Consider the following 14,200-nt stretch of genomic DNA (forward strand, 5'->3'; position numbering starts at 1 on the left):
TAGCATGCCATCTGTCTGGTTATTATTTAAACTGGATTAGGCTAGTTATATAATTATTATTGGTCTAATAGGGTTAGCTCGGACAATAAATGTATTTGTCCGACCTGGTCCATACCAAAAGATTTAAAAACAATATAGTTTTTTATATGAAATTTCTTTAGTTATGAATTATTGCATTTATCAATGATCGATTAAAGATTGATTAGGGTTGGTTAAATTAAACCAAACAATTAAAATATTGGCACGACACATCCAACATTCTCTAAGAAAATAGTAAATTTTTTCTTCATCTTATGTAATTCAAAATTATTATATTTGTCAATTGAAGTTAGTAATATAAAGTAACAATAAAGTTGAATAAATTAGAAGACCATTTAAATATATTGATTCGGGGAAACACTAACCCAATTGAAATGGAGGTGCGAGGAATCGAACCCCGTGCCTCTCGCATGCAAAGCGAGCGCTCTACCATATGAGCTACACCCCCGTGAAAAATAACTCAAGGGGAACTAAATATATTGAAAAGGTATAACTTACTATAATTTATAAATTTGTTATCCATCTAAGTATATGGGTGGGGCCAACACTACCCAAATCACATCGTACTTTAAGGGTTACAGGTTGGGAGTGCAGGGAATTAAAACATGTGGCTCCTATAATGCAAGGTGAGCGCTCTAACCATATGAGCTACACCTCCGTTAATAATAAGGTGGGAAAAAATTATGTTATTTAAAAAGTGAACGAGCAGTAATAATATTTGAAAATATATAAATTTTTAATTTATATTTATAGAGACTTCACATCTTACTTCTTGTGTTGATGAAATGGAAATACAAGAAATTTAACCCATGCACCTCGCACGCAAAGTAAGCACTCTACCATATTAGTTTCACCACCTAATTAATAATAACGTAAGCAAGCGTCAAGCATATTTAAAAGCTTAGGTGTAAATATAAGTTAGAATTTCATAAAATAAATTAAGCAAGTTGGACCATTGCTCTTGCGATAATTTATGCAAGTTGGACCATTGCTCTTAGCGATAATTTAAGCAAGTTGGACCATCTAAAAAATAAATAGATTGATTGATTTTGGAGTGTATTGACCATATATAAATGTATAGGTGTCTGGTTAAGACATTCCTCTCGCATGCGAAGCGAGCGTCTACCAAATGAGCTACACCCCCATCAATAATAAAGTAATGGAGCACTAATATTAAAAATGATCCATTTTGAAAGACTATGTTCTCTCTCAATTTCTCTAAGTGGTGTCAAAACACAAATTAGCATGCCATCTGTCTGGTTATTATTTAAAACTGGATTAGGCTAGTTATATAATTACATTATTGGTCTAATAGGGTTAGCTCGGACAATAAATGTATTTGTCCGACCTGGTCCAACCCAAAAGATTTAAAAACAATAAAGTTTTTTATATTAAATTTCTTTAGTTATGAATTATTGCATTTATCAATGATCGATTAAAAGATTGATTAGGGTTGGTTAAATTAACCAAACAATAAAATATTGGCACGACACTTCCAACATTCTCTAAGAAAAATAGTAAATTTTTTCTTCATCTTATGTAATTCAAAATTATTATATTGTCAATTGAAGTATAGTAATATAAAAGTAACAATAAAGTTGAATAAATTAGAAGACCATTTAAATATATTGATTCGGGAAACATACCAATTGAAATGGAGGTGCGAGGAATCGAACCCGTGCCTTCTCGCATGCAAAGCGAGCGCTCTACCATATGAGCTACACCCCCGTGAAAATAAACTCAAGTGGAACTAAATATATTGAAAAGGTATAACTTACTATAATTTATAAATTTGTTATCCATCTAAGTATATGGGTGGGGCCAACACTACCCAAATCACATCGTACTTTAAGGGTTACAGGTTGGGAGTGCAGGGAATTAAAACATGTGGCTCCTATAATGCAAGGTGAGCGCTCTACCATATGAGCTACACCTCCGTTAATAATAAGGTGGGAAAAATTTATGTTATTTAAAAAGTGAACGAGGCAGTAATAATATTTGAAATGTATAAATTTTAATTTATATTTATAGAGACTTCACATCTTACTTCTTGTGTTGATGAAATGGAAATACAAGAAATTTAACCCATGCACCTCGCATGCAAAGTAAGCACTCTACCATATTAGTTTCACCACCTAATTAATAATAACGTAAGCAAGCGTCAAGCATATTTAAAAGCTTAGGTGTAAATATAAGTTAGAATTTCATAAAATAAATTAAGCAAGTTGGACCATTGCTCTTGCGATAATTTATGCAAGTTGGACCATTGCTCTTGCGATAATTTATGCAAGTTGGACCATTGCTCTTAGCGATAATTTAAGCAAGTTGGACCATCTAAAAAATAAATAGATTGATTGATTTTGGAGTGTATTGACCATATATAAATGTATAGTGTATGGTTAAGACAGAAAATGGAGGTGCGGGGAATAGAACCCCGTGCCTCTCGCATGCGAAGCGAGCGCTCTACCAAATGAGCTACACCCCCATCAATAATAAAGTAATGGAGCACTAATATTAAAAATGATCCATTTTGAAAGACTATGTTCTCTCTCAATTTCTCTAGGTGGTGTCAAAACAAAAATTAGCATGCCATCTGTCTGGTTATTATTTAAACTGGATTAGCTAGTTATATAATTACATTATTGGTCTAATAGGGTTAGCTCGGACAATAAATGTATTTGTCCGACCTGGTCCATACCCAAAAGATTTAAAAACAATATAGTTTTTTATATGAAATTTCTTTAGTTATGAATTATTGCATTTATCAATGATCGATTAAAAGATTGATTAGGGTTGGTTAAATTAGACCAAACAATTAAAATATTGGCACGACACTTCCAACATTCTCTAAGAAAAATAGTAAATTTTTTCTTCATCTTATGTAATTCAAAATTATTATATTTGTCTATTGAAGTATAGTAATATAAAAGTAACAATAAAGTTGAATAAATTAGAAGACCATTTAAATATATTGATTAGGGAAAACACAACCCAATTGAAATGGAGGTGCAAGGAATCGAACCCCGTGCCTCTCACATGCAAAGCGAGCGCTCTACCATATGAGCTACACCCCCATGAAAAATAAATTCAAGGGGAACTAAATATATTCAAAAGCTATAACTTACTATAATTTATAAATTTGTTAAACATCTAAGTATATGGGTGAGGCCAACACTACCCAAATCACATCGTACTTTAAGGGTTACAGGTTGGGAGTGCAGGGGAATTAAAACATGTGGCTCAAAAATGCAAGGTGAGCGCTCTACCATATGAGCTACACCTCCGTTAATAATAAGGTGGGGAAAAATTATGTTATTTAAAAAGTGAACGAGCAGTAATAATACTTGAAAATGTATAATTTTAATTTTTTTTTAATGCTACTAGCGCTATTACATTGTAGTATCTGTTCATATACTTTCTCAACCTATTGAACACAAAGAGCTAATAATGCCTCCACTAAGATTTGAACTCACAACATTCCAAATGGAAGTCCAACCCGGGTACCATTGGACACATAGTCCTGGTATAAATTTTAATTTATATTTATAGAGACTTCACATCTTACTTTCTTGTGTTGATGAAATGGAAATACAAGAAATTTAACCCATGCACCTCGCATGCAAAGTAAGCACTCTACCATATTAGTTTCACCACCTAATTAATAATAACGTAAGCAAGCGTCAAGCATATTTAAAAGCTTAGGTGTAAATATAAGTAAGAAATTCTTAAAATAAATTAAGCAAGTTGGACCATTGCTCTTGCGATAATTTATGCAAGTTGGACCATTGCTCTAGCGATAATTTAAGCAAGTTGGACCATCTAAAAAAATAAATAGATTGATTGATTTTGGAGTGTATTGACCATATATAAATGTATAGGTGTCTGGTTAAGACATTCCTCTCGCATGCCGAAGCGAGCGTCTACCAAATGAGCTACACCCCCATCAATAATAAAGTAATAGAGCACTAATATTAAAAATGATCCATTTTGAAAGACTATGTTCTCTCTCAATTCTCTAAGTGGTGTCAAAACACAAATTAGCATGCCATCTGTCTGGTTATTATTTAAACTGGATTAGGCTAGTTATTATAATTACATTATTGGTCTAATAGGGTTAGCTCGGACAATAAATGTATTTGTCCGACCTGGTCCAAACCCAAAAGATTTAAAAACAATAAAGTTTTTTATATTAAATTTCTTTAGTTATGAATTATTGCATTTATCAATGATCGATTAAAAGATGATTAGGGTTGGTTAAATTAGACCAAACAATAAAATATTGGCACGACACTTCCAACATTCTCTAAGAAAAATAGTAAATTTTTTCTTCATCTTATGTAATTCAAAATTATTATATTTGTCAATTGAAGTATAGTAATATAAAAGTAACAATAAAGTTGAATAAATTAGAAGACCATTTAAATATATTGATTAGGAAAACACTACCCAATTGAAATGGAGGTGCGGGGAATCGAACCACGTGCCTCTCGCATGCAAAGCGAGCGCTCTACCATATGAGCTACACCCCCGTGAAAAATAAATTCAAGGGGAACTAAATATATTCAAAAGCTATAACTTACTATAATTTATAAATTTGTTATCCATCTAAGTATATGGGTGAGGCCAACACTACCCAAATCACATCGTACTTTAAGGGTTACAGGTTGGGAGTGCAGGGAATTAAAACATGTGGCTCAAAAATGCAAGGTGAGCGCTCTACCATATGAGCTACACCTCCGTTAATAATAAGGTGGGGAAAAATTATGTTATTTAAAAAGTGAACGAGCAGTAATAATATTTGAAAATGTATAAATTTTAATTTTTTTGAATGCTACTAGCTCTATTACATTGTAGTATCTGTTCATATACTTTCTCAACCTATTGAAACACAAAGAGCTAATAATGCCTCCACTAAGATTTGAACTCACAACCTTCCAAATGGAAGTCCAACCCGGGTACCATTGGACCACATAGTCCTGGTATAAATTTTCATTTATATTTATAGAGACTTCACATCTTACTTCTTGTGTTGATGAAATGGAAATACAAGAAATTTAACCCATGCACCTCGCATGCAAAGTAAGCACTCTACCATATTAGTTTCACCACCTAATTAATAATAACGTAAGCAAGCGTCAAGCATATTTAAAAGCTCAGGTGTAAATATAAGTTAGAATTTCTTAAAATAAATTATGCAAGTTGGACCATTGCTCTTGCGATAATTTATGCAAGTTGGACCATTGCTCTAGCGATAATTTAAGCAAGTTGGACCATCTAAAAAATAAATAGATTGATTGATTTTGGAGTGTATTGACCATATATAAATCTATAGGTGTCTGGTTAAGACATTCCTCTCGCATGCGAAGCGAGCGTCTACCAAATGAGCTACACCCCCATCAATAATAAAGTAATGGAGCACTAATATTAAAAATGATCCATTTTGAAAGACTATGTTCTCTCTGAATTTCTCTAAGTGGTGTCAAAACACAAATTAGCATGCCATCTGTCTGGTTATTATTTAAACTGGATTAGGCTAGTTATATAATTACATTATTGGTCTAATAGGGTTAGCTCGGACAATAAATGTATTTGTCCGACCTGGTCCATACCCAATAGATTTAAAAACAATAAAGTTTTTTATGTGAAATTTCTTTAGTTATGAATTATTGCATTTATCAATGATCGATTAAAAGATTGATTAGGGTTGGTTAAATTAAACCAAACAATAAAATATTGGCACGACACTTCCAACATTCTCTAAGAAAAATAGTAAATTTTTTCTTCATCTTATGTAATTCAAAATTATTATATTTGTCAATTGAAGTATAGTAATATAAAAGTAACAATAAAGTTGTGAATAAATTAGAAGACCATTTTAATATATTGATTAGGGAAACACTACCCAATTGAAATGGAGGTGCGAGGAATCGAACCCCGTGCCTCTCGCATGCAAAGCGAGCGCTCTACCATATGAGCTACACCCCCGTGAAAAATAAATTCAAGGGGAACTAAATATATTGAAAAGGTATAACTTACTATAATTTATAAATTTGTTATCCATCTAAGTATATGGGTGGGGCCAACACTACCCAAATCACATCGTACTTTAAGGGTTACAGGTTGGGAGTGCAGGGAATTAAAACATGTGGCTCCTATAATGCAAGGTGAGCGCTCTACCATATGAGCTACACCTCCGTTAATAATAAGGTGGGAAAAAATTATGTTATTTAAAAAGTGAACGAGCAGTAATAATATTTGAAAATGTATAAATTTTAATTTATATTTATAGAGACTTCACATCTTACTTCTTATGTTGATGAAATGGAAATACAAGAAATTTAACCCATGCACCTCGCACGCAAAGTAAGCACTCTACCATATTAGTTTCACCACCTAATTAATAATAACGTAAGCAAGCGTCAAGCATATTTAAAAGCTTAGGTGTAAATATAAGTTAGAATTTCATAAAATAAATTAAGCAAGTTGGACCATTGCTCTTGCGATAATTTATGCAAGTTGGACCATTGCTCTAGCGATAATTTAAGCAAGTTGGACCATCTAAAAATAAATAGATTGATTGATTTTGGAGTGTATTGACCATATATAAATGTATAGGTGTCTGGTTAAGACATTCCTCTCGCATGCGAAGCGAGCGTCTACCAAATGAGCTACACCCCCATCAATAATAAAGTAATGGAGCACTAATATTAAAAATGATCCATTTTGAAAGACTATGTTCTCTCTCAATTTCTCTAAGTGGTGTCAAAACACAAATTAGCATGCCATCTGTCTGGTTATTATTTAAACTGGATTAGGCTAGTTATATAATTACATTATTGGTCTAATAGGGTTAGCTCAGACAATAAATGTATTTGTCCGACCTGGTCCAAACCCAAAAGATTTAAAAACAATAAAGTTTTTTATATTAAATTTCTTTAGTTATGAATTATTGCATTTATCAATGATCAATTAAAAGATTGATTAGGGTTGGTTAAATTAGACCAAACAATAAAATATTGGCACGACACTTCCAACATTCTCTAAGAAAAATAGTAAATTGTTTCTTCATCTTATGTAATTCAAAATTATTATATTTGTCAATTGAAGTATAGTAATATAAAAGTAACAATAAAGTTGAATAAATTAGAAGACCATTTAAATATATTGATTAGGAAAACAATACCCAATTGAAATGGAGGTGCGGGGAATCGAACCCCGTGCCTCTCGCATGCAAAGCGAGCGCTCTACCATATGAGCTACACCCCCGTGAAAAATAAATTCAAGTGGAACTAAATATATTCAAAAGGTATAACTTACTATAATTTATAAATTTGTTATCCATCTAAGTATATGGGTGGGGCCAACACTACCCAAATCACATCGTACTTTAAGGGTTACAGGTTGGGAGTGCAGGGAATTAAAACATGTAGCTCTATAATGCAAGGTGAGCGCTCTACCATATGAGCTACACCTCCGTTAATAATAAGGTGGGGAAAAATTTTGTTATTTAAAAAGTGAACGAGCAGTAATAATATTTGAAAATGTATAAATTTTAATTTATATTTATAGAGACTTCACATCTTACTTCTTGTGTTGATGAAATGGAAATACAAGAAATTTAACCCATGCACCTCGCATGCAAAGTAAGCACTCTACCATATTAGTTTCACCACCTAATTAATAATAACGTAAGCAAGCGTCAAGCATATTTAAAAGCTTAGGTGTAAATATAAGTTAGAATTTCATAAAATAAATTAAGCAAGTTGGACCATTGCTCTTGCGATAATTTATGCAAGTTGGACCATTGCTCTTGCGATAATTTATGCAAGTTGGACCATTGCTCTAGCGATAATTTAAGCAAGTTGGACCATCTAAAAATAAATAGATTGATTGATTTTGGAGTGTATTGACCATATATAAGTGTATAGTTGTATGGTTAAGACAGAAAATGGAGGTGCGGGGAATTGAACCCCGTACCTCTCGCATGCGAAGCGAGCGCTCTACCAAATGAGCTACACCCCCATCAATAATAAAGTAATGGAGCACTAATATTAAAAAATGATCCATTTTGAAAGACTATGTTCTCTCTCAATTTCTCTAGGTGGTGTCAAAACAAAAATTAGCATGCCATCTGTCTGGTTATTATTTAAACTGGATTAGGCTAGTTATATAATTACATTATTGGTCTAATAGGGTTAGCTCGGACAATAAATGTATTTGTCCGACCTGGTCCATACCCAAAAGATTTAAAAACAATATAGTTTTTTATATGAAATTTCTTTAGTTATGAATTATTGCATTTATCAATGATCGATTAAAAGATTGATTAGGGTTGGTTAAATTAAACCAAACAATAAAATATTGGCACGACACATCCAACATTCTCTAAGAAAAATAGTAAATTTTTTCTTCATCTTATGTAATTCAAAATTATTATATTTGTCAATTGAAGTATAGTAATATAAAAGTAACAATAAAGTTGAATAAATTAGAAGACCATTTAAATATATTGATTCGGGAAACACTACCCAATTGAAATGGAGGTGCGAGGAATCGAACCCCGTGCCTCTCGCATGCAAAGCGAGCGCTCTACCATATGAGCTACACCCCCGTGAAAAATAAACTCAAGGGGAACTAAATATATTGAAAAGGTATAACTTACTATAATTTATAAATTTGTTATCCATCTAAGTATATGGGTGGGGCCAACACTACCCAAATCACATCGTACTTTAAGGGTTACAGGTTGGGAGTGCAGGGAATTAAAACATGTGGCTCCTATAATGCAAGGTGAGCGCTCTACCATATGAGCTACACCTCCGTTAATAATAAGGTGGGAAAAAATTATGTTATTTAAAAAGTGAACGAGCAGTAATAATATTTGAAAATATATAAATTTTAATTTATATTTATAGAGACTTCACATCTTACTTCTTGTGTTGATGAAATGGAAATACAAGAAATTTAACCCATGCACCTCGCATGCAAAGTAAGCACTCTACCATATTAGTTTCACCACCTAATTAATAATAACGTAAGCAAGCGTCAAGCATATTTAAAAGCTTAGGTGTAAATATAAGTTAGAATTTCATAAAATAAATTAAGCAAGTTGGACCATTGCTCTTGCGATAATTTATGCAAGTTGGACCATTGCTCTTGCGATAATTTATGCAAGTTGGACCATTGCTCTAGCGATAATTTAAGCAAGTTGGACCATCTAAAAAATAAATAGATTGATTGATTTTGGAGTGTATTGACCATATATAAGTGTATAGTTGTATGGTTAAGACAGAAAATGGAGGTGCGGGGAATTGAACCCCGTACCTCTCGCATGCGATGCGAGCGCTCTACCAAATGATCTACACCCCCATCAATAATAAAGTAATGGAGCACTAATATTAAAAAATGATCCATTTTGAAAGACTATGTTCTCTCTCAATTTCTCTAGGTGGTGTCAAAACAAAAATTAGCATGCCATCTGTCTGGTTATTATTTAAACTGGATTAGGCTAGTTATATAATTACATTATTGGTCTAATAGGGTTAGCTCGGACAATAAATGTATTTGTCCGACCTGGTCCATACCCAAAAGATTTAAAAACAATATAGTTTTTTATATGAAATTTCTTTAGTTATGAATTATTGCATTTATCAATGATCGATTAAAAGATTGATTAGGGTTGGTTAAATTAAACCAAACAATAAAATATTGGCACGACACATCCAACATTCTCTAAGAAAAATAGTAAATTTTTTCTTCATCTTATGTAATTCAAAATTATTATATTTGTCAATTGAAGTATAGTAATATAAAACTAACAATAAAGTTGAATAAATTAGAAGACCATTTAAATATATTGATTCGGGAAACACTACCCAATTGAAATGGAGGTGCGAGGAATCGAACCCCGTGCCTCTCGCATGCAAAGCGAGCGCTCTACCATATGAGCTACACCCCCGTGAAAAATAAACTCAAGGGGAACTAAATATATTGAAAAGGTATAACTTACTATAATTTATAAATTTGTTATCCATCTAAGTATATGGGTGGGGCCAACACTACCCAAATCACATCGTACTTTAAGGGTTACAGGTTGGGAGTGCAGGGAATTAAAACATGTGGCTCCTATAATGCAAGGTGAGCGCTCTACCATATGAGCTACACCTCCGTTAATAATAAGGTGGGAAAAAATTATGTTATTTAAAAAGTGAACGAGGAGTAATAATATTTGAAAATGTATAAATTTTAATTTATATTTATAGAGACTTCACATCTTACTTCTTGTGTTGATGAAATGGAAATACAAGAAATTTAACCCATGCACCTCGCATGCAAAGTAAGCACACTACCATATTAGTTTCACCACCTAATTAATAATAACGTAAGCAAGCGTCAAGCATATTTAAAAGCTTAGGTGTAAATATAAGTTAGAATTTCATAAAATAAATTAAGCAAGTTGGACCATTGCTCTTGCGATAATTTATGCAAGTTGGACCATTGCTCTTGCGATAATTTATGCAAGTTGGACCATTGCTCTTGCGATAATTTAAGCAAGTTGGACCATCTAAAAAATAAATAGATTGATTGATTTTGGAGTGTATTGACCATATATAAATGTATAGTCGTATGGTTAAGACAGAAAATGGAGGTGCGGGGAATTGAACCCCGTGCCTCTCGCATGCGAAGCGAGCGCTCTACCAAATGAGCTACACCCCCATCAATAATAAAGTAATGGAGCACTAATATTAAAAAATGATCCATTTTGAAAGACTATGTTCTCTCTCAATTTCTCTAGGTGGTGTCAAAACAAAAATTAGCATGCCATCTGTCTGGTTATTATTTAAACTGGATTAGGCTAGTTATATAATTACATTATTGGTCTAATAGGGTTAGCTCGGACAATAAATGTATTTGTCCGACCTGGTCCATACCCAAAAGATTTAAAAACAATATAGTTTTTTATATGAAATTTCTTTAGTTATGAATTATTGCATTTATCAATGATCGATTAAAAGATTGATTAGGGTTGGTTAAATTAAACCAAACAATTAAATATTGGCACGACACTTCCAACATTCTCTAAGAAAAATAGTAAATTTTTTCTTCATCTTATGTAATTCAAAATTATTATATTTGTCAATTGAAGTATAGTAATATAAAAGTAACAATAAAGTTGAATAAATTAGAAGACCATTTAAATATATTGATTCGGGAAACACTACCCAATTGAAATGGAGGTGCGAGGAATCGAACCCCGTGCCTCTCGCATGCAAAGCGAGCGCTCTACCATATGAACTACACCCCCGTGAAAAATAAACTCAAGGGGAACTAAATATATTGAAAAGGTATAACTTACTATAATTTATAAATTTGTTATCCATCTAAGTATATGGGTGGGGCCAACACTACCCAAATCACATCGTACTTTAAGGGTTACAGGTTGGGAGTGCAGGGAATTAAAACATGTGGCTCTATAATGCAAGGTGAGCGCTCTACCATATGAGCTACACCTCCGTTAATAATAAGGTGGGAAAAAATTATGTTATTTAAAAAGTGAACGAGCAGTAATAATATTTGAAAATGTATAAATTTTAATTTATATTTATAGAGACTTCACATCTTACTTCTTGTGTTGATGAAATGGAAATACAAGAAATTTAACCCATGCACCTCGCATGCAAAGTAAGCACACTACCATATTAGTTTCACCACCTAATTAATAATAACGTAAGCAAGCGTCAAGCATATTTAAAAGCTTAGGTGTAAATATAAGTTAGAATTTCATAAAATAAATTAAGCAAGTTGGACCATTGCTCTTGCGATAATTTATGCAAGTTGGACCATTGCTCTTGCGATAATTTATGCAAGTTGGACCATTGCTCTAGCGATAATTTAAGCAAGTTGGACCATCTAAAAAATAAATAGATTGATTGATTTTGGAGTGTATTGACCATATATAAATGTATAGGTGTCTGGTTAAGACATTCCTCTCGCATGCGAAGCGAGCGTCTACCAAATGAGCTACACCCCCATCAATAATAAAGTAATGGAGCACTAATATTAAAAATGATCCATTTTGAAAGACTATGTTCTCTCTCAATTTCTCTAAGTGGTGTCAAAACACAAATTAGCATGCCATCTGTCTGGTTATTATTTAAACTGGATTAGGCTAGTTATATAATTACATTATTGGTCTAATAGGGTTAGCTCGGACAATAAATGTATTTGTCCGACCTGGTCCATACCCAAAAGATGTAAAAACAATAAAGTTTTTTATGTGAAATTTCTTTAGTTATGAATTATTGCATTTATCAATGATCGATTAAAAGATTGATTAGGGTTGGTTAAATTAAACCAAACAATAAAATATTGGCACGACACTTCCAACATTCTCTAAGAAAAATAGTAAATTTTTTCTTCATCTTATGTAATTCAAAATTATTATATTTGTCAATTGAAGTATAGTAATATAAAAGTAACAATAAAGTTGAATAAATTAGAAGACCATTTTAATATATTGATTAGGGAAACACTACCCAATTGAAATGGAGGTGCGAGGAATCGAACCCCATGCCTCTCGCATGCAAAGCGAGCGCTCTACCATATGAGCTACACCCCCGTGAAAAATAAATTCAAGGGGAACTAAATATATTGAAAAGGTATAACTTACTATAATTTATAAATTTGTTATCCATCTAAGTATATGGGTGGGGCCAACACTACCCAAATCACATCGTACTTTAAGGGTTACAGGTTGGGAGTGCAGGGAATTAAAACATGTGGCTCCTATAATGCAAGGTGAGCGCTCTACCATATGAGCTACACCTCCGTTAATAATAAGGTGGGAAAAAATTATGTTATTTAAAAAGTGAACGAGCAGTAATAATATTTGAAAATGTATAAATTTTAATTTATATTTATAGAGACTTCACATCTTACTTCTTATGTTGATGAAATGGAAATACAAGAAATTTAACCCATGCACCTCGCACGCAAAGTAAGCACTCTACCATATTAGTTTCACCACCTAATTAATAATAACGTAAGCAAGCGTCAAGCATATTTAAAAGCTTAGGTGTAAATATAAGTTAGATTTCATAAAATAAATTAAGCAAGTTGGACCATTGCTCTTGCGATAATTTATGCAAGTTGGACCATTGCTCTTGCGATAATTTATGCAAGTTGGACCATTGCTCTAGCGATAATTTAAGCAAGTTGGACCATCTAAAAAATAAATAGATTGATTGATTTTGGAGTGTATTGACCATATATAAATGTATAGGTGTCTGGTTAAGACATTCCTCTCGCATGCGAAGCGAGCGTCTACCAAATGAGCTACACCCCCATCAATAATAAAGTAATGGAGCACTAATATTAAAAATGATCCATTTTGAAAGACTATGTTCTCTCTCAATTTCTCTAAGTGGTGTCAAAACACAAATTAGCATGCCATCTGTCTGGTTATTATTTAAACTGGATTAGGCTAGTTATATAATTACATTATTGGTCTAATAGGGTTAGCTCGGACAATAAATGTAATTGTCCGACCTGGTCCAAACCCAAAAGATTTAAAAACAATAAAGTTTTTTTATATTAAATTTCTTTAGTTATGAATTATTGCATTTATCAATGATCAATTAAAAGATTGATTAGGGTTGGTTAAATTAGACCAAACAATAAAATATTGGCACGACACTTCCAACATTCTCTAAGAAAAATAGTAAATTGTTTCTTCATCTTATGTAATTCAAAATTATTATATTTGTCAATTGAAGTATAGTAATATAAAAGTAACAATAAAGTTGAATAAATTAGAAGACCATTTAAATATATTGATTAGGAAAACAATACCCAATTGAAATGGAGGTGCGGGGAATCGAACCCCGTGCCTCTCGCATGCAAAGCGAGCGCTCTACCATATGAGCTACACCCCCGTGAAAAATAAATTCAAGGGGAACTAAATATATTCAAAAGGTATAACTTACTATAATTTATAAATTTGTTATCCATCTAAGTATATGGGTGGGGCCAACACTACCCAAATCACATCGTACTTTAAGGGTTACAGGTTGGGAGTGCAGGGAATTAAAACATGTAGCTCTATAATGCAAGGTGAGCGCTCTACCATATGAGCTACACCTCCGTTAATAATAAGGTGGGG

The 14,200-nt window shown here is 32.7% G+C and overlaps 11 non-coding genes across 11 annotated transcripts; all 11 read right to left on the bottom strand.

The window, feature by feature from the left end:
- Positions 1-414: 414 nt before the first annotated feature.
- TRNAA-UGC lies at positions 415-487 on the bottom strand. The gene has a single exon. It is a non-coding gene; the product is annotated as a tRNA-Ala (tRNA).
- Positions 488-2,451: 1,964 nt separating this feature from the next.
- On the bottom strand, positions 2,452-2,524 carry TRNAA-CGC. The gene has a single exon. It is a non-coding gene; the product is annotated as a tRNA-Ala (tRNA).
- A 1,971-nt stretch (positions 2,525-4,495) lies between these two features.
- On the bottom strand, positions 4,496-4,568 carry TRNAA-UGC. Its single transcript has one exon. It is a non-coding gene; the product is annotated as a tRNA-Ala (tRNA).
- Positions 4,569-5,951: 1,383 nt separating this feature from the next.
- On the bottom strand, positions 5,952-6,024 carry TRNAA-UGC. Its single transcript has one exon. It is a non-coding gene; the product is annotated as a tRNA-Ala (tRNA).
- Positions 6,025-7,232: 1,208 nt separating this feature from the next.
- TRNAA-UGC lies at positions 7,233-7,305 on the bottom strand. The gene has a single exon. It is a non-coding gene; the product is annotated as a tRNA-Ala (tRNA).
- Positions 7,306-7,988: 683 nt separating this feature from the next.
- On the bottom strand, positions 7,989-8,061 carry TRNAA-CGC. Its single transcript has one exon. It is a non-coding gene; the product is annotated as a tRNA-Ala (tRNA).
- Positions 8,062-8,577: 516 nt separating this feature from the next.
- Positions 8,578-8,650, bottom strand: TRNAA-UGC. Its single transcript has one exon. It is a non-coding gene; the product is annotated as a tRNA-Ala (tRNA).
- Positions 8,651-9,335: 685 nt separating this feature from the next.
- On the bottom strand, positions 9,336-9,408 carry TRNAA-CGC. Its single transcript has one exon. It is a non-coding gene; the product is annotated as a tRNA-Ala (tRNA).
- A 516-nt stretch (positions 9,409-9,924) lies between these two features.
- Positions 9,925-9,997, bottom strand: TRNAA-UGC. The gene has a single exon. It is a non-coding gene; the product is annotated as a tRNA-Ala (tRNA).
- Positions 9,998-10,682: 685 nt separating this feature from the next.
- Positions 10,683-10,755, bottom strand: TRNAA-CGC. Its single transcript has one exon. It is a non-coding gene; the product is annotated as a tRNA-Ala (tRNA).
- Positions 10,756-13,900: 3,145 nt separating this feature from the next.
- TRNAA-UGC lies at positions 13,901-13,973 on the bottom strand. Its single transcript has one exon. It is a non-coding gene; the product is annotated as a tRNA-Ala (tRNA).
- Positions 13,974-14,200: the final 227 nt, after the last annotated feature.

This window comes from Ipomoea nil, unplaced genomic scaffold (genome assembly GCF_001879475.1).
Source record: "Ipomoea nil cultivar Tokyo-kokei standard unplaced genomic scaffold, Asagao_1.1 scaffold1317, whole genome shotgun sequence".
Classification (NCBI taxonomy): Eukaryota; Viridiplantae; Streptophyta; class Magnoliopsida; order Solanales; family Convolvulaceae; genus Ipomoea; species Ipomoea nil.